This window comes from Suricata suricatta, chromosome 13 (assembly GCF_006229205.1).
Source record: "Suricata suricatta isolate VVHF042 chromosome 13, meerkat_22Aug2017_6uvM2_HiC, whole genome shotgun sequence".
Classification (NCBI taxonomy): domain Eukaryota; kingdom Metazoa; phylum Chordata; class Mammalia; order Carnivora; family Herpestidae; genus Suricata; species Suricata suricatta.
Genome location: NC_043712.1, coordinates 30,096,311 through 30,119,736, shown reverse-complemented (window position 1 = coordinate 30,119,736; position 23,426 = coordinate 30,096,311). Strand labels below are relative to the sequence as shown.

At 44.1% G+C, this 23,426-nt stretch overlaps 1 protein-coding gene across 2 annotated transcripts in view; it reads left to right on the top strand.

Moving 5' to 3' along the window:
* Nucleotides 1-6,014: 6,014 nt before the first annotated feature.
* The window catches only part of PLPPR1 (phospholipid phosphatase related 1), a 264,655-nt gene continuing 247,243 nt past the window's right edge, over nucleotides 6,015-23,426 (top strand). For both annotated transcript variants that reach the window (XM_029920054.1, XM_029920053.1), the window contains exon 1: nucleotides 6,015-6,191. The gene's annotated coding sequence lies outside the window, so the exon portion shown is untranslated. The remainder of the gene's footprint in view (nucleotides 6,192-23,426) is intronic.

Sequence of the window (23,426 nt, the reverse complement as noted above, 5' to 3'; positions counted from 1 at the left end):
TCCACAACGCCTAAAGTACATGCTGTCTGGCTCTTCATGGAATCAGCTTGTTGATCCCAGGGCTAGACTGTTAATGAGTGACGTTTGAGTAATTTAAAAGTAATTTTAAAGGTGAGAAAAATGAGAACATTAATGTTATTGGGAGTTTCCATGTTGGCAACATGGGACAGACTGAAGACGAGGAACAGACGGGCTCTGGCGGACTGGCCTCTCCTGGGCTGAGTAGAGTCGGCAGACAGAGCCCAGCCGTGGAATGTTTACGACACGTGACGTAAGAGGCAGGGGGCGCCTCGATTCTAACAATTCCTGGTGATGTTTCCAAGAAGAGAGAACAAGCATGGCACCGAGGGTGGAACCAAAGAGAAGGGGAATCAGTGATAGGTGTCTAGGTCTCACTTGGGGGGATGTGGAGAATCAGGCAGGATTTCCAGTCGCAAATGTGCACGGATCCTGGGGGCTGGGCCATAAGAGGTAGTAGCCTAGAATACATGTTACATGGGGGAACCCAGAAATCCGAGCAGACGAAGAAGCAACAACCGTTAGGTCCAATGTGGGTGAGACGAGTCCATAATTAAGAAAAGATTCTTGAAATCTGTGTCAGTCAAGGTCTCGGCGAGAAACACAGGCACCCTCCAATGAAGATAACCTGAGGAGAGCACCAGGGCTTGTCTGTGTGACTGATAGAATGTAGCACAGGGGATGGTAGGTTCTACTGAGACTAGGCTATAAAAGACGGTGACTTCTGTCCTGAGATCTCTCTTTCTCGCTGAGGTCAGTCTCCAGAAACTCTTGTACTGGGTGCATGAACAAAAGAGGAAACAGAAATATGGCACCAATTACCTGGCCCTTCCGTCCTCCTACCTCTGGCTCGGGGTAGTTGTGATTGGAGCTGGAAGCTTTAATAGTTTAACTTGCCACCCCCACGCCTGCTCCCCATCTCCAGATTCCCATCCATGAAAGCAGAGCCAACTTCTTATTGTCCCCTTTCACCCAAGACAGTAATAATAGGAGTTCTGGGAGAGGGAGGCTGGGGGCGGTCCTTGTTTACTTTTTGGATGATGTCTTTTGAGGAGAAAAAGAATTCTAACCATTATTGCCTCAACTGTTCGTCCTACTTAGGGGAAAAGTTAAATAAATTAGAGCATTATTCTGGCTAGATTAGGTTGGCCAGGACAGTGCTATCCTTTGAATACTGTACTTGAGCCAAAATGCATTCTTTTTCTGAGCCAGAAAAATCAGAATGGGCTTGATTTATATATTTCCAAGGGGATAAAAACTATCTGCAGAAACCTGTTTTGCCTTTTTCTTCCAATTTCCAGCTTTAGATAATCAAATTTACAAAACCTTAAAATACAGTATCTGTTGACTTCATCACTTATGAGAAGTACCAAGTGTCATGGTACTTGGGAGTCTTTTTCAAAGTCCGCATGTCAACAGCAGAAATTTATTTTTGGCTATGTATTTATTCACTCGCTCTTTAAACATTTACTGAATATATACCACTTGCTTACTTTCATGAGTTACCAGGACTATAAAAAAGAAATAAACCTCTGCCCTTGAATGACTCACAACCAGCCTAGTCAGGGGGCAAGTCAGACATAAAAAAGAGGACTTAATGTGTCAACAGTGACAATAAGATTATGGGGATAGTTTTGTGATAGTTTTTCCTTAACCTTAAACATATACAATTTCTATTTGTCAATTATATGCCAATAAATCTGAAAAAACATTAGTTTCTTCCCCCCCTTTTTTTTTGAGTATAGTTGACACACAAAGTGTATCACATACACTGAACTATTTATTACTCAGCCATGAAAAAGGATGAGACCCTGGACCTAGGGAGCATTATGCTAAGTGAAATAAGTCAAACAGAGGATGACAAATATCATATGATTCCACTTAAATGTGGAATTTAAAAAACAAAAGTGAGTAAACAAATAAAAAGCAGAAACAAACCCACAAATATAGAGAACAAGCTCATGGTAGCCAGAGGGGGAGGGCAGGGCGGATGGGCAAATGAGTGATAGTGCGAGGGAGAGACAGACTCCAACTGTGGGATGAGTACGTCATGGGAATCAAAGCTACAGCACAGCCATGACGCACTGTAACAGACTTGTAGATGGGAGCTACACTTGTGAGCAGAGCGTAATGTATAGACTGTTGAATCACTAAGTTTTGTCATAGTTCTTGATGTTCATGGAAACATTTTTATTCTTGTAATAATAAATCACTAGTTTAGCCCTTACTAAAAATGCTTGGCATTTTTACTGAACAAAAAAAGACTGTATATATATGAAGCTTCTCCAAACAGAAAAAATGATAAATCTATTTGTCTCATTAGGGAGGTATCTGAAAATAATGAAAATTATAGGTAGAACAATTCAAATGGAAATGGTGTGTTTCATAATTATTTGAAAATATTAAGAGCAGAATTTTGCATATACTGTATTGCCGCAGAGTAGTTACATTATTTCAGCAATATCTAGCCTGATGGAATTACTTTCATGTAATTTTTTAATAACGGAGACCTCACTATAGATAGCATCTATAAACTTTGGAGAGTTTTGTGCTCAAACATTGTATCTGTTACTGGTTTTTATTAATTCTAAACTTTTTCGTATTGAAACCATGTTTTGAACAGCCAGTTCTATTTAAAATTTAATAGCTGGCTCTTTTTAAAAAATATAATATCATACATAGGTGGACAAGGATACTGGGTTAGTTTGCTGATATATGAGGTGAGGCCACTAGATGTGTTTGTTTGTTGGTGAAGAGAGGACAGGGTTTAGGGATGTCCACTAGGTAGGGGATGAAAGCTATGTCTAAAATCTGAATTTCAGGCGCATTGAAAATACCTGACTACATGAGCCACCGACAGTCTTACCATTAATTCCTCTCAAAACCATCTGCAGATGTGTGCATATTAATTGGCTTCGGGCATTCTGTTACCTAGGAGGAGTAACACATTAAATTGCTAAAATTAGAAGGAAGGCGGAAAAAAAAAGTGAAAAATGCAAAGCTTGATGAGCCAGTGTAGGTGGGGTGTTGCCACAGGATCCCCCGACTGCTAAGTGGGAAGAGTCCTTAATCTCTGTGAGATGCAAGTGGCAAAAAGTGCTCGAGGCATATTGCTGAACCCCAGTGCTGCCCCACACTTGCTCTCTAGATCTGAGTGTGGAGGGGTGAGGGTTGGGGTCAGTCCCATTCACGCTGCCACGCGTTTTTACAGCATGCGTTTCATTTCATGGATTGGAATACATAAGCGATCAGGGTGATGTGTGAGGGGTGAGAGAGGAAGCCAGAAGGAAAATGGAAGGCCATTTGGCTTTCATCTGTTTTATTTGTTTAAGCTCAGGGGAAAAATTTTCCTCAGCCTTTAAAAAAAAAAGCCCATAATAATGAAAATGTTAAAGCCAAAATAATAATAGCTGCAAATTACGGAGAGCTAGCCATGCACTAAACATTGTTCCGTGTTGGACATCATCTCCTTCAGTGTGTCCTGTGCTTCCTCTGCCCTCTCCAGACAGTAAAAATCACGCTCTCATAGCAGCACCAGGAAGGGATTCCACTTTATTTGCAATTTCAACTTGTGAAATCTCCTTTACTCTTGACCTTGTTGGAGCTTTGAGATTGTGAACACAGTGTCCCCGAGCATCAAAGGGAGTAGTGTCCCTTTCCTCCTCACCCAAGGCCAGTCTTAGATAAAGGAGAGTGTGCTTCTTGGCCAAGCAGCCCTGGACACTTTACCATTGTAGGAAGAAGTGTCTACTACCATCTCTACTGATAGAACTGCAAAGTTGAGACCTCCACCGTTCCCAGCCCAGCCTCCTGGTTCCAGGCCCCACCCACTTCTCGGATTCAGAGCCTTCACTCACCTGGTATACCTGGTATGTACCTACTGCCAGGGTAGGGAGAATGGCTTTCCACTGCTAGCACCCTGAAATTCCAGGGGACACTATTCACTGCTCTGCCAGGAATGTGGTAACAAGACAGATCTGTCTTAGCTGTCTTCCAAGAAGCCTGGTGCCAAGGGGAAGGCCTGAGAAAAGCAGGCATAAAAGTAGGAGCCCCAAATATTGTGAGTGGTTCATTATAAAGACTGCAGCTTTTCAGAAGAACCTGATCTCCTCCCCTACCTAGTGGATAGAGACTCAGACTCACTGGTCTTTTAGCAAAGAGATGCTGCAATTCTATTCCTTTGAAACAGCTACTGAGAGAAGGAACTAGCCACTAACACTCAGGGCACTTTCATTTTTAAAGAACTTTTCCTTTCTCTTCTTCCTTCCTCCCTCCTTCCTTTTCTGCCTTCCTACTTCCCTTCCTCCCTCCCTGTCTTCCTCCCTTTCTTCCTTCCCTCCCTTCCTCTCTCTCCCTTCCTTCCTTTTCTTCTCTTTCCTCCCTCCCTCCCTCCCTCCCTTCCTTCCTGTCTTCTGCTAAACTTTGCTTTTGTTGGTGGTATTTAGACATGCTGTTTTCTCTCCTCTGGGTGTGCTCTAGGTTAGATCTAATTGTCCTGCTGTTCTAGTGTCACTCAGCATTATTTTGGGGAAGATGAATGGGACAGGGGTCAGAGTTCAGCAAGTAGGCATCTGCTCCCTCACACTGCATAGAAATGCTCAGAGGTAATCTTTAATGAAAGCTTGGAAAAGATTTGCATAGAGTAGGCTGTCTTCTGTCCCTCCAAAGCTGGGATGACCTAATTGTAGTCCTTTTCTAGAGAGACCAAAAATGAATACACAGGGGGTAATAATATATTTAGAAGAAGTTCCCTGCTTGGGATGTCTTTTCTTTTGTAGGAAAGAAAAGGGGGAGTGGCAGGGGGATTAAATAGGAAAGAGGTTGAAAATGGAAGCTCTTGAATGGGTCCTAACCAAATGGCTTGTTTTGCTCTTAGAACAATCTCACTCAAGAAGAGTTTCCACTCCACCCGCAAAGCCTCTCGCCCAGCCTCTCACCTGGCCTCAGGTTACTCTGCCATCATCGCGGGCTCAGGTTCTCTCACTGGACTCTCTTCGTGTTGACACTTCTTCCACTTTACCAAGTAGCCAGAATTCCCACTCAGAAAGAATGGTTTGGCACTGGAGGCAAGGGGGACAATGGATCTATTGTTCTTTTGGCCTTCTTGAATGGGGCAAACGTCTCCTCCATCTAACCTTGTCACCAAAGGAGGCTGACTGTGGAGCCCTTGGAGACCCATCCTCCTCCTACCCCTGCTTTATTCTTTGGAAGAGGGATTCTGTGTACCTTCCCCGCCCTTGCCCCATCAAACCTGTTTTGGAATAGACAGTTGCCTTTTTCGGCTCTTCGCAGAGTGAAGTTGGGAGGGGAAGGAAGAAGCACAGACCTGGAAACTCATTTCAGTTCAGGTGCGACCTGCTGCCTGTGGTTCCTCCTGGACCTCTGGGGACACCGCCACCGTCCCCCGCGGCACAGAGGCGGGAGAGCGCTGCCAGGAACCCCGGCGCAAGCACTGCACACACCCGGAGGGGAGAACCCGGCCTTAGCCGCACTCGCAGCCGAAGCGGTCTCCGAGGATGGGTCGGGATCCCGCCGCCGGCTTCCCGCACCGCAGGCGCAGGGAGTTCCCGCGCACCGCGCACCTCTGAGGTCGGGGTTCCCGGCTGCCTTCCGGGAACCCGGCCGAGCCCCCTGCTGCTCGGGTGGGCGCAGTCGTGCCCGCTTCCACCCGCAGCTCGCTCTCCTCCCTCTGCCTGCGCTCCGGAGTGAGCGCTCGGGTCCCTCTCTGAGCATGCGCAGCCCGGTGCCCTCCACCGCCCCCCCCTCCCCGCCAGCCTTTTGCTCCTTCCTTTCATTAAACAAACAGGAGATCCTGAAACCTGGACCCAGTGCTGGCGGCAGTGTGAAGAGGCGGCGGAGGAGGAGGCACCGCGCGGGCTGTGCGCGGAGGGGGATCTCTGATCCCGCGCCCCCCGCCCCACGCGTGCGCGCACACACTCACACACACCCGCACTCACACACACACACACACACACGCGCGCGCGCACACACACACACTCGCACAAACACACACTCGTACACGCCCGCGCCGCGCGCTCGCTCGCTCGCTCTCCCACGCAGGCGGAATGCAGCAGAGCCTGGGGAGCGTGTCCCCGGCCGCCGACTGAATGCACCTCTCCTCCAGCCGCGGGACTGCCCAGTAGGGCGCGCGGGAAGACGCTCCGCCACGGGAGGTGAGTGGGGCGCCCGGGACGCCCGGGCGGCGGGGGACAGGCTCCCGGCCGGACGCGGCGGAGCAGGTGGCCCAAACCCGGCTTGCGGGTTTCCAGGTGCAGATGAAGGCGGCGCCCGGGATGTGCAGGGGGAGAGGGCGAGACCGGGGAGGGTCGCCTCCTACGAGGTGTCAGATGGACCCAGCAGAAAGCTACACCCTCCCTGCTCGTAAACTTTCCTCCCCTGTCATTTGGGAAACGTGGAGACAAAGGGGGCGTGGAGGCTCCCTCCGTCCGGTTCCACCCTCCTGGCGGCGTTCGGGGCTGCGACGGGAGCCGGCGCGCGGGCGGGGGCGCCCTGCAGGTGGCCGGTGCCAAGTCCTCCAGCCCGGGCGGGGGTTGGGATTTCTCACCCCGGCTGGAAGCGTCGCCTTTGATTTCCCCTCAGGCGTGGGCACCTGTCATCCCGCCCCAGCCCCGCGCCCTAGCGCCCGTAGTGTCTGTGCGGCGGCTGTACACCTGGAGAACCGGGGGGCAGCCGTAGCCTCTCTCATTCAGCGCCCGCGCCGGAGGCGCCGGGGTGAGGCTCGGGTCAGTGCGAGATTGAATGATGAGTTACTGAAAGGCTTGCCATAATCACCTCCTGGAAACGCTGGGCGCCGGGCTCTCTCCTCCCCCGGGAAGGTGCTGTCCTCGCGCACACCCAGGCGGCGGCACCGGGAGCTGGGTTGGGGCTGCGGTGGCGGCGGCTGCAGCTGGAGGAAGCTGGGGCTTGATTTGTGCCCTGGGGTTCTATGACACACACAGGTGGAATATGTGGAGGATTCTGGGTTATTTTTCTTTGTGGGGATATCGTTTTCCCATTTAACCTCTTTCGTGGGAGAGATTCTCTGCAGCCTGGGAATCTGGGTTAGTGGGCAGGCACCGTTCTGAGTATCTCTCAGGTCCCGGGGAAGAGGTCCCCAGGAAAGGATTTCCTAAAAATGCCAGCCCGGCTGGGGCGGGGCTTCAGGGCGCAGAGCGCCGGCTGACACCTGGGAATCGCCTCAAATCTAATGGCCCTTTGAAACAGCAGAGACTGAGTCAGCGTTTGAGGAGTCCAGGACTGGGACAAAGGGGACTGGAAAAGGGACAGATGATGGCTATTTAGGAGAGGAGTGTGTAGAAGCTAATTAAGGCAGAAACAGGTCCAGTGTGAGGCAGGGTAATCTGCTGCTTTCGCTGAATTCATACACCCCTTCTACTTCTATGGATGGTGGCTTTTTTTTTTTCATGGATGGGACTCATATGGAGATTTCTGGAATCTGTCACATCTGGAGTAAAAAAAAAAAAAAAAGACTTGGTTATTACTGGGCTAACCTTTAGCGCAGTCATAAATTAGTTTTTGAGTCTAGAGTGCCCTGTGTGAAAGTTTCTCCATCTTGACCTTTTGTTTCTATCTGAGAGGTGGGGTGTGTGGACATGGATAGCTCTTGCTCTTCTGTACCTCAGAAGCCTTGGAAGAGGAGAGTGTGGGGAGCCTGGAAGCCAAGCTGATGCTGACAGAAGAAAACACTAGAAGCTCAGACCCAGGACTTGAGACTGGGTTGTTAGAGAGTGTTCTGGTAGCAGCCATCTCTCTGCTGCCCTGGGGACCTTGTAAAATTTTTGTTTTTAACATTTTGCTGCTTCTTTGAAGTGGGAGAGAGCATCATATACATGAAGCTAATTGAGCAAGTTCACAGATAAAAGAGATTTTGATCCACAAGTCAACATAGCCAAAGGTGAAGAAGTTTTTGAGAAAGCAAAAAAGAGGGGGGATTGGGAAAGGGATGCATATTATTAAAACAGGTTTGCTTTTATGATATTTAAAAAAGATTTTATTCAAATTCCAGTTAGTTAACACACAGTGTAATATTAATTTAGGTATACAATGTAGTGATTCAACACTTCCAAACACCTTTTATGATTTTTGTAAATATTTAGTGAGATAGAAATATGAAAGCTTTTTTTCCCCTAAAACAACTAGTGAAGAAAATACCTTCCGAGAAATATTTTCAAGTTGATATTGGCATGGAGGGGGTTTAAATATAATTACCAGCATATGTCCTTTTTATTTCATGGTGAACATTCTTATCCTTTTCTTTGCAAAACTTGGCAAGGAAAGATTAAAAAAATTTTTTTTAAATTTTTACTAGAGCTCTATTTTCTCTCTTTATATTTCCTCTTCCTACATCTGCAATCTCAGTTCATTTTGATTATATTCAGGTTCTATTTACAAGTATTTATTGACCGTCTACCCCATTTTTAGCATTGGAAGTCGTATAAAAATATATAATATAGTTCCGGGCCTCAAAGGGTTTATGATCTAGTTGTTAATATAAGATTAATACACAGGAAATAATTAGAGAGTAGGATAACTCTATACTACTGCGCAGCGAGTTCTTAACATGTATGCTGTATGCTCTATCCCCCCTCCTGGATTTTCTCACCATTCAGAAAATACACATCAGCACTTATTATGTACTGGAGGCTGGAGGCAAAAAAAGACTACAAGGAATAAAAATAGACCCAGCTTTCCAGGCGGGGGAAATAGGTATTTAGCTAACTCTGGTGCAGTCTGTTTAACTGTTTTAATTATAGGGTAAATTGAGTACCAGTACTATAGTGTTTGTTTGTTTGTTTTCTTCCCCTGGGGGACTTGAGATAGTTTTGAAAATGAATAGTCTTTTGCCAGGTAGGAAAGGATAGAAAGGACATTCCAGGCGGAGGAAATGTGTGAAGGTGCCTGAGGAGTTGGGGTAAGCATCAGCCGTCCCACGTGGCCAGAGCCCAGGGTGCTGGAGTGTGGAGACAGACACGAGGAGCATCTGGGTAACATTAACTGACGACTAATGCTGTGTGTGGATGGAGATATGCCCAGGATCCTAGGAAAGCACAAAAGGAGGGCATCCACCTAAAGGAGGGTGAGAAGACCAAGAAAGTTTCTTAAGGAGGTTGAGGTGAGCTGAGTCTTGAAGGACAAGGAGCAGAGAAGGGCTTTCCAGGCAGAAAAAAACTAGGTGAGAACTGGAAGTAGTTCTCTGTGGCTGCAGCAAGCAAAGTGGGTTCTTGGCTCCACGGAGTGGCAACCCGTCAGGGCAGAGATCAAGTGTGAATGGAAATATCCCAAGCAAAAGAGCTTCAGTTTTATCTAAAAGGCTAGAGGAGAGTTTGGAGGAAAGTTTGAGACGTGATCAGATTTGCATGCAAGAAAGATGCTTGTGACCACAGTGTGGAGGATGGATTGGAGGTGGTGAGACTGGAGGCAGGGAGCTTATTGTGGAAATATAGTTGTGAAATGATGAGGATGGGAGCAGTGGGGGTTGAGGGGGACATGGTGCCTGGGAGACAAGTGAAAAAGTGAACACTGCTCATCTAAGAAGAGCCTCCTGCCATGTGCTCCCGTGCTCCCCTCCGCTTCCCCAGCCCGCCTTCCTGTGTTTTGAGGGAAAGGTATTCACAGCTGCATCTCCAGCATTCATCACAGTCTGGTGTAGAGCAAGGGCTCATTAAATATTTGTTGAATGAAAGATTAAATCAGTGATTGAGAAAGCCAGTCATGAGGTGATGGGGTTTTTGCCTTAGAATAGTAGAAGCTAAATCATGACTTCCATTTCCCCAAGGTGATCATCCTTTGGGAGGTCAGTGACAAAATGATCCAGGGAGACTACCTCTCTAAAGAACTTTCTTATGAAGGGCCAATAAAAAGCAGCACTGTGGCATCACACTTTTCATGTTTTGAGTAGCATAGAATCAGTCCATCTTGGAAGCAATGGCACTTAGTGTAGTTCCTGACTCATAGTAGACTGGCGGTACATGTGAATTCCCCTTTCCTTCCCCCTTACGTGTCAGAATTCCCTGATTTCATGCGGTTTGCTCAAACTTTTAAGACAGTCTGGAGCTAGGGAGTTTGTAAGGCACAGGTCTCATTTAAAAAGCTCATAGCATCTTGGCATCCTGGGAGGAGGGCCAGACATCCCACGTTCTAACCATGCAGCCTAGGAAATGGGTCCCTTACTGAACCAAACCCCAGCCTATTGAGCTCCAGTCTTAAAATCCCAGTAAGAGATATCGGAACAGATAAAAACATGAGAGCTCGCTTTCAGTTGACTATAGGAGGTGGAAGAGGAGTATCAAAGACAGAATTTTTGTTTGATCTTTGGGTGGGTGGTGGCAGAAGAATGGGGAGAGAGGTCAGCTCAGAAAAGTGAAAGCTTAGTGCCATTAGTGGAAATTGTTTCTGGGGTGGCACTGGAACATGCTGGAAAGCACATAGTGCAGATCCCAGGGTGTAGTGATTTCACAGTAAATGCCAACTCTTGTTTTTATTTATTATTAATTATTATTGTTGTTATTATTTATTTTTGAGAGAGAGAGAGAGGGAGGGAGAGAAAGAGAATGAACATGAGTGGAGGAGAGGGGCAGAGGGAGGGAGAGAGAGAGAGAATGAATTTCAGGCAGGCTCCGCATTCAGCACAGAGCCCAATGTGAGGATCAATCCCACAACCCTGGGATCCTGACCTGAGCCGAAATCAAAGGTCAGATGTTCAACTGACCGGGCCCCCCTGGCCCCCCAATTATTGTTTTTATTAAGGGAGGGTGGAGGGAGCAGGAGATCATAGAGTCAAAGAGTAAATCTCTGACTTTAGCAAAATTTAGGGATGCGGGAGAGTAACACATACCACAGACAGTTCTATAGCTTGTCCGAAGTTACCAAACTAGTAAGTGGCAGAATCAGGTCTAAATTTTTTCTTTTGAAAGAGAGAGAGGGGGCACAAGTGAGTGAGAGTCAGAGAGAGAGAGAGAGAGAGAGAGAGAAGTGGGGCTCACCTGAAGCAGGGCTCAAGCTCACCCAGTGTAGGACTCAACCACATGAACCATGAGATCATGACGTGAACTGAAGTCAAATGCTTAACGATGGAGCCACCCAAGTGCCCTAAATTTTAGTAATCCTACAAACTGTCTCTCCTCATTAAGTATGTGAATTACCAGGATGATTTTAAGTGCAGAGAGGTTGGAAACATTGAAAGTAGGAAACGGAAAAAAGACAGTGAAAAGGGGTTCACTGTGACCATTAAGAAAGCAGTGTTAGTACGGCAGTGTGCTCAGAAGCCGTATTTCTAGGGGTTGAGTGGGGAATCGGAGGTAAGAAAATCCAGGCAGGGCGAACCTATCAGTCATTTATGAAGTCTGGTGGGGGAAGAATTATGGAGCCATAAGGAGAAGGAGCAGTGAGCCTCAAATGCAGTTTTTATCACGGGGGGAGGGGGGGGGCTGAGCTGGCGAGGAGAGCTGGTGTCCAATGAGAACAAAAGGTGTGGGAAATGAGATCCCGAGAGAAGAGACAGAGAAGGAAAGACGCCTCTTCCTAAGAGCATAAGAGGATAGATTTAAGGAAGGATGTGGAGTGTGCTCTCCTTCCCCATAATGACTGCGGTGCTTGCTACAGCCCAGAGAATCCAGATTCTTGAGCGCCGTACTCTAAGGGTGTCACTTGGACATAGGGGATGATGACGTTGTTTAGGTAGCATGGCCGGTGGGAGCACAGACTGGAGTCAGACAGGCTGTATTTGAATTTGGGCTCGACCGCTCAACTGTGCCACTCTGGGCACAGAGTTTACTTCTCTGTGCTTCAAGTTACTCTTGCCTGTAAGGTGCCTATAACCATCTTAACCCATCACATAGAATTCTGAGAATTAGCTAATATTTGTAAACTTGGTGTACGGTGAGTGCTTGATATATTGTAGGCATTGTGTGTGACCACGGTGAGGTTACAAATGTAAAGCTTTGACGTTATGTTCAGGACCCTAGTGAATGTGTGCTTTGGTGCTCATTAAAAAAATGTATTTCCGTGGGTTATACGTAGTTGGCTCTAATCCTGTCTTCCCGAGTGCCGGAATTAAACCAGCAGACACATTTGGCGGCAGCAGCGCGGCTCCACCTGTCACAAGGCTAGGTGGGGTAGCTGTGTGCTGGGTGTGTCTGCCAGCACATTTGCCTCGTCGCCTCCTTCTCGTTCCTGTCTGGGGAAGATGAAAGTTTGTTTGCCTTAGGCTGGTCCCGGCCTTCTTCAGGCATCACACAACAGCTTCTTAGCTGTTTAGCAAATTGTTTGCAGGGAAGGGACTATGTATATTAACTATAGCTCCTCATTGGTACTGAGGAATATAAACTCTGAATATCTCAGATGTGAGATTTCCAATATTCCTTGAGAATTAGAAGCCTCCCTTCTTTATGGAAAAGTTGGTGGTGTGTTCTAAAACAGCATCCCGGTGGAAATGGAAGCCCTGTCATCTTGTGAATCGGCAACAGAGCAGTGACTGGAATCCAGGTCTGACCATAACCCAGTGCTCTTTGCCTTATGCCCTCTGTTGTATTCTTACACTCTCCTTATACTCTCTTATACTTTCATTACTGCTCTGTAATCAAAGACCAATTTTTGTTTGTTTCATCCACCCCATTTATACTAATACCACCCATACTATACTTAGGGTTCTCCAACCAGACTTTTCTTTGTTTCCTTCAGGTCTTTGGCCCTGCTGTTCTCCTTTTCTGGAACTCCATCCTTGCCTTCCGTGCCCAGCTTTAGTCTTCAGGCCAGAATCTTTTCCTAGGGAAGGCTGTCCTGGCCTTTTAGCACTAGGGTTGGCTTCCCTTTCTGTATGTTTCTGTAGCCCTTAGCTTTCTATTTTCATCACCTAACATAGCATTTGTTACATAGTAAACATTTTGGATTGAATGAATCTTGTCCTTGTGAGTCATTGCTGATGCTCCAACATGCAGCTTCAGGTTACAGAAAACCATAGAATCTGCAAGTTCACAGGGTTGCTGGAAGGTTTCTAACCAGACTTCCAAGTGAAACAAGATGAGGAGACTGAGAACTAGAGAGGCTCAGTGACTCCTCTGAGGCCACGTCTCTAAGTAATGTGAGGACTGGGACCAGAACGCCAGGTAGTGATTTCAGATGCAGGGCCTACCAAGGACTTGGATCATGGCGAGCTGAGGGGGGCAGGGTGATGCAAGTGTGAGGTTTATTCCTATCTTTGTTTAAAATGTTAATGTTTTTGTTCATCATGGATGTTTTGCATACATTGCAATTGAAAAAAATTTTTTAGTGTTATTTATTTTTGAGAGAGAGACAGAGGGCAACTGGGGGAAGGGAGGAGAGGGAGGGAGACACAGAATCCGAAGCAGGCTCCAGACTGAGCTGTCAGCACAGATCCTAATGCGGGGCTCAAACTCATGAACTTGCAAGATCATGACTGAGCCAAAGTCGAATACGCAACCAACTGAGCTACCCAAGGACCCATTATTTTTTTAAAAATTGCATTAAAATATTGTTTATCTTGATTACTGAATTTCTTGGCTTCCCTCTCAATTTTGTCCCCAGTGCAAGTGCCCCGCTGGCCTCACTTTGGTCCCAGCTCTGCCCTTCCACAAAGTAGGAGGGAGGGTATTTCACAGCCTTCCAACACAGTGTAAGAGTGCAGTTACACTGTGTACGGCACAGACCCCGACTGAAAATATCAAAGGAAGCATCACTCCACAGGTGGTGGGAGCTATCAATAAACATTTCATGACCTGGCTTGTCTGCTAACTAGAAAGCATTACATTCAGAGTATAAAGCTAGGCCAAAAGAAAAAGAAGTGAAGTTGAATAGAAGCCCTATCTACCTATCATCTGTCTCAGAGCAAAGAATAATGTAAAGATTATCTTCATTTATAAGTTTATGTATCTGGTTGTTTATATATGTCTATATTTTTGAGGTTTTTGAAGACCCAGGACAGAAAAAAAGAGAAAATTATTCTATCCATTAGCTTGACTGTTTTTGGCTTTTGTACTGCTGGCCTGTTTTGAAGATTTGAGGTCAGAAGGTTAAAACAAAAACCAAAACACCTTGTCCATTTCTGCCACACAATTAGGAAAGGAAGAAAAAGAGCTGTTAATAGAGATGAGAAAAAGAGGTAAAGGGAGGAAATTTTGAGGGGATATGTACTAAGTACTGTGCAGGGCACGACTACAGAGTATAGATGAAGCTTGACCTGCATTCCTTCATTAATTTCTTCAGCACACTGGACTAGATGTTAGTAGGTCATTCGACAGCTGAGCAAAGGTCAGTTAGCTTTCCTAAGCTTTCAGAGCGAGATCTGGAGTCACACATAGGTCTGAGTTCGAGGCCTGTGCTCACTCCGCTTTATCCCTGGGATTCTCAAAGCCTTGGGGTGAGAGATCACCCCATCCCCTTCCGCCATCATCAGGGCCTTGAGCGCAGGGCTTCTGCGATTTGTCTGGATACACTGGATAGGAAGTCAGCAGTCAGCTCCCCGCCCCCCCCCCCCCCCCCCCGCCATTATTTCCTCCGTCTGTGGCACATCTATCTTTTCCCATTCATCAATAGCAACAGAAAGCAGAGATGCATACACATTGGAAATAAATACTCCTCTGTGTGTGAATGTCATAAATTTTTACATGACGTGAAAGCACATATTTTATATTGCCTCCATTATGTCAGAAGGGGCTTTTTCTTTGGGTATTATGGCATCAAGTGTTCTAGAAATGCTCACAGACACAGACTGAAGACAAGGTGATTATAATTACTGGAGCAAATCCGTCACCATGAGGGGTAATGTATTTGCACAGCTGATGGTCAAGGGTTTCTGGGGTGCCCTTGTTATTATATTTCTGATGAATAGCATGGAGCAGTGACCCCCACTCCCAACGTTTTAAATTCACTGAAATCTGTACTCAAGTGGAATTGGATATAATTAACAAGAAATAAAATCTGGTCAAGAGTAATGCTGTTCAGCTCAGAGCTCTACAAGCTGAGCATGCTTTATTGTTATTCCCATCTTCCAGCCTTTGCTAGCTATTGCTGCCAGGCAAACCCACACACTAAAATGCTCTAATAATCAGCCCACAGCCTTCTCTCCTGAGGGTCACAGGAACTGAAAGGAAAAAAAAAGTAAGACCTTTTCATTCACACTTGTGTTAACTGGAAAAAACATTATCTGTGGTGTGTGTGTGTGTGTGTGTGTGTGTGTGTGTTTCCTGCAGTGTAAAAAGCAAGGCAGCATCTCTAGGTTTGAGGAAATCTTTTAGGTTCAGTTTTCTACATAGGCTGACATGTAAAATGTGATGCAAGCAATTCCTGGCCAGACTAGTTTGGAACAATTAGAGTATTTTAGAAATCCAAACCGAAACAGTTGTATGTGTACTATAATGTCACACAAAATGTAGAGGTAATGCAGGGCTTGGTGTGGAAAGTAAAAAAGTCAGTCCTATTTCTACTCCAATCTCTTTTCCAGAAAACCACTGTCAATTGCTTGGAATATGAGCCCCCAATATTTTTGGTCCATTAACATTTACATATGTTGTTATTTTTTTCCTTCTTTTTTTAAAGGTGAGAGTATACTTTACATACTATTTTGCCATTTGCTTTTAGTTACGATTCTAAACAGAAGCAATTTTTTAGGTTAGTCAGCATCTGGTAAATAGTACTGCTGTGCGCGGAGGACGAGTGCTGCTTTCCGTCCAGAAATCGGGCTCCTCTCTTGTCTCCTGGTGTTCTCTGGCCATTTGTCTGCGTGCGTATTTTGGAGATACAGTCAGTGAGCAGATATTTTCTGAGCCACCTACTCTACCATGTGCTTTCCTTCTATCTAGCAGGAGATAAAATAATGAGGTGACTTAATTTGAACTTAATGAATGGCAACAGCTGTAAATTCTCCTTGATTCACACCATTGCTGGAAGGGATAGTCTACTCCAATTGTCTTATTTTTTTTTTAGATGAGAAAAGGGTCTGTTGAGGTTAACTGACTTCTCCAGGGTCCCACGGCGACTGGAGAGGCTGGGATGGCAGGCTGGTTTCCAGCCTAGTAAGGCAGTGCTGACTGCATTCTTCCTGTCTGCAAAAAATCCTCACACCTGGAAGAGGGAACAAGAGAACTCAGTTCACAAATGCTAGCTTGAGCAATGAAACCCTAGCAAATTGAGCCTCGTGCTTTATGTAAATATTCTCACTTACAAGCTGCTGCTGAGACTGTGTCCCCACCCTCACTCTCCTCTGCCCATGTAACCACTGCTCAAGCTCTGCCTTCTCTCCCTGGCCTGATACTCTCCCACCTTACTAAGACTTTGAAGTTAGGCAGCATCTGACCCTAACATGAGGTGAGATGCTACCATATTACCTAGGGAGGGTATTCTTCTATAAACATATCAGCAGAGACTAATTTTCCAGTTTCACTTCTTGCCATATTGAACCTTAACGAATGAGTTCCAAAATAAGTAAATTTTATCTGCCAACTTTAATCAAGGCAGGAGCTCTTCCTTATATTAACTGTTGATTTTTTTCTTCATAATGGGGGCATAAGGAAAACTCTGATTCTTAAATACTCTAATTATCTTTCAGTGCTCTAGAGGCAGGCTCCTGTGATGGGCTAATAGCTTGGGCTGTGCAGACAGAGGGAGCTGGGTTCTAGAACCAGCTCTGCTATTCACTGGCCTTTCGATATCGGGCCCATCCCTTCGTCTTTCAAAGACTCAGGTCTCTCCTCCGTGAGATGGAGACAATAAAAGCACCTTACCTCCCTGGAAGAGACTTTGTAAGGAATAAATAAATTACTTGCCATTAACATAGAATTTAGAACATAACAAGGGATAAAGACATTGTAGCTACTATTATTCACTATTTATTAGACATACATGATTGAATAGCCCTCAGAACCACCTAGATATCAAACTTTAAAATACTGGGTTGTCCCATTTTTCTCCCACACCATTTAACCTCTGTTCATGTGTTTGTTTGGAAATTAAGACTTAGCCAAGAAGCTGAAAATATGCATCATTAGGCTGGTAACCCCTAAACTTTGTCCGGCCTTCCTCAGAATGTCACCTTCAGTCACTCCTGACCCACGAACCATGGAATTCAGAAGCATAGCAAGGGGTGGGAAAATAGAAGGGTTTGATCAGCACATCAAAGCTCTGCTTTGAAGAATATATCTCAGCCCTTGTTCTCTGCATCTTTCTACTTGATGGAAATGCTTTGGAATTGATGACAATGTATGCCTATTTCAAGCATGAAGATGACATTATTAAACACTACTGGTTAAATACATACTATAAGTCTCATTTTCCTTAGTTTACTGGTAGGTTACCTAGATGTAGACATATATATAAAATCCCAGTTACTCACTTGGTGCTGGGGTCTCCCCTTCCACACCACATGACAAGAAGCTACCTGGCCCCTCCTTTTCAGCATTCCTTCTCCTTGTGAGTGGCCATAATGGATGTACCCAAGATTGAGGCTGATTGGACCCGAGTCTGTGTTGGCCAGGATTCAGAGAGCTGGTGCAGAGAAGGTAACCTTGATGTGCATCAAAAACGCAGACGTACTTTTACGTCAGGATTTTGCGCTTGCTGTTAGCTCTGTCTAGAGTGTCTGCTTTGCAAAAATCTACGTCTCTCACCCTTACCACTTTATACATCATGTCTTCATCATGTAGGTCTTCCCTGGCCATTCTGTCTAAAATACCCAGCCCCTTCATCTTTAATTCTTTGCCCTCTGCTTTTTGATCTGCCTCCTTTTGCTAAAATGTAAGCAAGATGATAGACTCTATATGCCTTTTCCCTTTTTACATCCCCAAGACCTAGAAGAGTGCCTGTCACATTCTATAACCTTAATTGAAATTTACTGAATAAATGAATTAAAATGTAAAGAATAATTGGCATCTTGAGAGTGGATCTGGGAAACCGGTGGAAATCACTAAATCCAAAAGGCAGAAGATGAAACCATATCTAAAAATGTGAGATAGCTCTGGAGATGCTGGGCAGATCAGGAGGTGCATGGTGGGAATGAGGCCCGAAGTAGGAGGGGTGGTCACAGAGGATTGCTCGAAATGAGGCAGAGGTGTCTCAGTGAAGCGGCTCTCAGACACAGGGGGTGCTGGTGGGTAGGACACATGCCAGCAAACTCACTTCTGCAGAAGAGTCCATTTTCAGTGGACAACTTGAAACATTAAAACATCCTTCCAGATTGAGCCAAATTTGGCCTCTTCTCTAGCTACATGGGGCCAGATGGCCAGATTTAGGGGCACAACTCATATGAAGAAGATAAAATTAAATGATGAGCAAAGAAACCAAATTTTACTTTATGAATTTGTATAATGCTCCAATAAAATGAACAAGTTGGTCACAGATGAAGAATCCATAAGGAAACCTAAAGCACTTCTAACCTTTATATATTACCCACTATGGGAGAACTGTGTATTTATATAGGAAATCTAGCTATCTTGGGCTCTTTAAATATGAGGTTATGCTGGTTATTAGATTTGGCTTGGGATAAAATCTGTGTGGTTTGTTGTATTTGTGTGATCAGGGATAGAGTGACTGAGGCAGTTCTGTGAAGGACTGGACTGAAGCTGTCTCAGAGTTTCTCCTGGAGAAGCGGTACAAGGTGTGGCAGCGTTCCTTGAACATATGAACCCAGGTCTTGATCTCTGTGAATTTTCTTGAAGATCCATTTTTTTTTTTGGTGGTCTTTTGCTTTAAGCATAAGTTTTCACTCCTTTGAACACCAACTATATAGAAGAAGCTTACCAAAACTAATCAAAGGGAAATGTTAAAATGTTTGGAGTTGATCTATGTTAAAAGACAATATGCTACTTCATAGCATGAACAGTCCTTCTTATAAAAGATCAGGCTTCGTAAGGGTCATAAGAAAAAGCCAATCTGGAGACAAAAGATGAAAAAAACTAAGCTATATCTTTATATATAGAGAAAATAGAATCTATAGGAAAAGAACTGAAAGAAGAGAAATCTAAACATTCAGAACTGGGTGAATTGATTGCCTGGTGTCATAAGAAGGATAAAGACAAAATTTATCAGGCCACTAGTACCTTTTCTAATAAGGCATCTGGCAGATAGAATGCCCCATAGTCTTTAACCGAAGGGTGAATCTTCAATCAAGAGAAACTCTTTCTTTTCTCTCCTCCCAGATCTCACTTTCGCTATGTAAATCCTTGTTCTACTTTTTCCTCAGATTCAAGAATCTTTGTTGCCAGTGGATTCATGGGGACGATTCATAAAATTAGGGTTTCTTTTTTCTCTTGTTCCTACAGAAAGCCTGTAGGGGCCATCCCAAGGATTTTTTCCATCAAGATTTTTTCTGGATTTTTAGTAGAAAGAGAAATATCTACTCACCAAGAATTTTCCTCATTTTCCCCTCCCGGGTGCTAGATCCCCCACCTCTTTCCTAAAACTAATGGTAATTTACCTCTAAGGTAGATTCAGCGTCCAAGTAAACTTGCTTCTGAACATCCAGAACCAAAGAAAGAAACTTCACAACTTTTCTTTTTCTTCAAAAGTAATTTTGATTTATTTCTTGATTTGAGTTTAGGAAGTAGCTGTAACTAAGTGATTATACTTTTGATCAAAAGGAAATTTTATTGACTTATAATTGCCTGAGTGCTGTTTTACAAATGAACATGATTTAAATATTGTTAAAATGTGAATTAAAAAGAATAATTGTTCCATTATTATAGGAGATGAAACACAGCATTCACCTTAACAATTGTTCTGTATGGACTTCACCCAGTAGAGTTTCTTCTCTGACATTTCCCAGTCTTCAGCCCCTTTTCCAAAGAGCTACCTATTCCTTGCTTTTGTCTTTGTCTCTGCTCTTGCCCATTTTAGACCGTTCTTGCTGCTAATCTTTAATGCATGTCTCCCACCCCTCCCCCCAGACAACTTTACAGCTCATACCCATCCCAGCCCTTGAAAGAGAACATAAAGATTACTTGGAAATGGTGGAATGTAGTGGAAAGTATGAGATTTTAATCAAAAGATCTGAGTTTAAGGCACCTGGGTGGCTCAGTCAGTTGATTATCCAATTCTTGATTTTGGCTCTTGATTTATGTCATGATCACAGGGTTGTGGGCTCTGAGCTGAGTGTGGAGCCTGCTTAAGAATCTTTCTCTTTCTCTTTCTTCCCCCACCTCTGTCTCTGTCTTTCTCTCTTCCTACCCCCTTTCCCCTCCCTAAACATGTGCACTCATGCTCTCTGTCTCTAAAAAAAAAAATCTGAGTTTAAGCCTTGATACATCTCTTACTCACTAAGGGACCTGAGAGTTTTCTCAACCTCTCTAGATTTCACTGCTTCATTTATAAAGTGAAGACAAGGGGAAAAAAATGAAGACGAGGGTAACTCATAAAGATTTGTTTTGACATAATGTATGAGAGGGTAAACTAAAATTCTGCAAAAGTGCTCATTTATTAATAAACTATTACTAATTCAGCACCATCATTTTATAGAGAATGAAGGGAGAAAAAGTAATTCTTCCAGGAATGCAAGGCTCAGTTTTCTACAGGTCATTTGGCATTTGAAAACCAAAGCATGTAGTATGAATCAGATGGAGATATATGTGCTGGCTGAGGATATAAATCACCCTAGGATCAGATGTGTTTCTCTTTGATATGACTTGGAAGTGTTCTGTGGTAAACAGAGTATGTGGTTGGCATTTATATAGCGGATCATTTTACCTACTTTGCCCAAAATTGCTTACCTAAAGCTATTAAGGTTTTTGCTTATTATTTCCTGTTTTAATATGAAGTGTGTCTGAGATTACTTAGAGGAGGTGACAAGAGTTTTGGCCTTGTTTTTAAAACTGTAAGTGATGGGTCACCTGGGTGGCTCAGTTGGTTAGGCAGCCAACTCTTGATTTTGACTCAGGTCATGATTTCACAGTTTGTGAGATGGAGCCCCACATCAGGCTCTGTGCTGACAGTATGGAGCCTACTTGGGATTCTCTCTGTCTCCCTCTCTCTCTGCCCAACTTGAACTCTTGAACACATATACTCTCTCTCCCTCAAAATAAATAAATAAACTTAAAAAAAAAACTGTAGGTGAGTGGAGTGGGGGCTGTTTGCAGAAGAGAAAATGGAGAGGACAGAGGGAAGAGGGAACAGAGGAGGGATCAGAGCTGATCCAGAAGGGGTCAGCTATTTCAGATGAACCTAAAATAGAAGCAGAAGCCTTGCTAGATAGGGCTGTGGTGTCTGAAAGCATTAAGCTCAATAACAAATAAGGGCTTCATGCCCTTTACCTCTGTAGAGTTGAAGAAACCAAAACTCTTTTGATGAAAATCCCTGGGAAAATTCAGCTGGATGAATAGGCAAGATCTGGACAGATGGATTGAGGTTTTAGTGACAAGCTGAAGTTGAAATTGGACACATTGCTTTTCTTTGATTATTAGAATGTTTGAGTGTGTTGTAAATATTTGTCAAGTGGAAGAATAAATAGAAAAGTAGTGGATAAGTAAATGAACCCAAAGAGTCATGGATGGATGGGATAACCCTGAACTTCGGATGCCTACATGGAACAACTAGATGCTGGATGCTTAATGGAACAACGTAGTTGGGCAATGGGTAGGAAGAGGGTGAGCTAAAAATGATCTGGGTTAGAGATTCCAAATGATTGCTCTTAAGAAGCTTATTTTAGCAAGACAGGGTCAGATAAGCTCCTTGACCTAAAGCTATGTACATGGTACGCAATTATGCCACCTGATGTTTGAAGAGTTTATGATGTCCTTGACCTGCCCTGGAGACAGTATAGAATAATGAGATAAGTGTAGGCTCTAGAGTCCAACAGATGGTTTCCTGTTCTGCTTTACTGGCTTTGACATAGACAATATAATAACCTCTCTGACCTTCAATTTCCTCATCTAAAAATGTACTAATAGCCTCTACTTCATATGATTATTGTAAGGAGTATTTAAGCTGTGTGTACGTTGTTCATTCCCAATAAATGTCAGTTGCTTTCTCCTTTCCTTACACCCCTTCAGATATAGACATGTTAAAAATAAAGAAATTTAGAAATTCATATCAACCAACCAACACTGGTTTTCTCCTACTATAGAGAATATATATACATTCTTAAGCATGTTTGTGTTTATAAGTGCAGTACAAGAAGGGCCTGCTAAACATAAATTTCACTTTATTAGTTGTTCCATATGGACTTCACCCAAGATAGTTTTTGTTGTGACATTTTCCCAGGCTCCTACCCTTTTTCTCTGGGCTACCTTTCCTTTGCATTTCTTTTTATCTACTCTCTGGCCCACTTTAGACAGCCCTTGGTGCCGATCCCCAATGAGTGACTCCCACCCCCTCCCTTAGACAGCTTTGAAGTCCATACTCCCAGCCAGGGCAACAGAATTACCAAGTTCCACATTTTTCTTTTCCATCATCTCCCCTGATTCAACATCTCTCTTATTCTTACTGATGCCAATATAATCCCCTTTTTCCTCTTTTAACTTTCCCTCAACCATTAGTTCCTTTAGTTTGTTCTTTGTGTTACTGTTATTACAAAGCTTGCAATTATCTTAATGTATTTATCTTGGTTATGTGTCCCTGTTAGCAAATAGTCTTTAAAGTGAAGCCTATTGAAATACAGCCTTGTGTAGTCACACTGGTCTTTCTAGATAACTCACCATTCCTTCCCCAGCAGAATCACTGATCATTTTTTTCCCCCAGCCGTATTAACTCTTGAGCCGCACCTTCTCTCATATACACACACCTAATCCTTTTAACCATTTCTACAGCTTTAGATTGGTGGGAGAGGTATTGTTCCTTTATTCCCTGGAGTCCTTCAAATACTCCTGATTGGCTACCATGAACTATCATGTTCCTGTTTTAAGGATGTTTCCCTCATTCCACGTAACTGTTGATAAGAATAAGTTACAGCATAGTAGTCTACCTAATGACTGCATCCACTCAGAGAAATGAGGTCACGGAAACAATATTAAGTGTGTACCTGAGCATTGGATCAATCGAGTTGTCTTTTAGCCTGTAGGTGAATATTTGTCTTTTCTGTCTGCTCTTCCTCACCATTCTGTAGCTTGTGTCAGGAACACAGCATTCCTTTCCTTCATCAGCCCAAGAGGTCTCCATTACATTGACTTCAGTTTCTCTTTCCTTTCATTTTTAACCCCCACTGAAGATTGTAACCAGCTTGAATTTATCCTCAGGTCTGAACCATGTGATTTCCTCATCATTAGTATTTGTGCTTTAAAAATACCTGTGTATAATGGTCATGCTCGAGGTAATTTCTTCCTCCAGATACATCTGTGACTACGGTTTTCTTTGAAAAGTATCCTATCTTGGGCCAGCCCTTCCATTTCTTTTAGTTCTCGTTCCTTTTGATTATTGTCGTGTTTTTGTTTTTTTTTTTTTCCTGAGGCTGC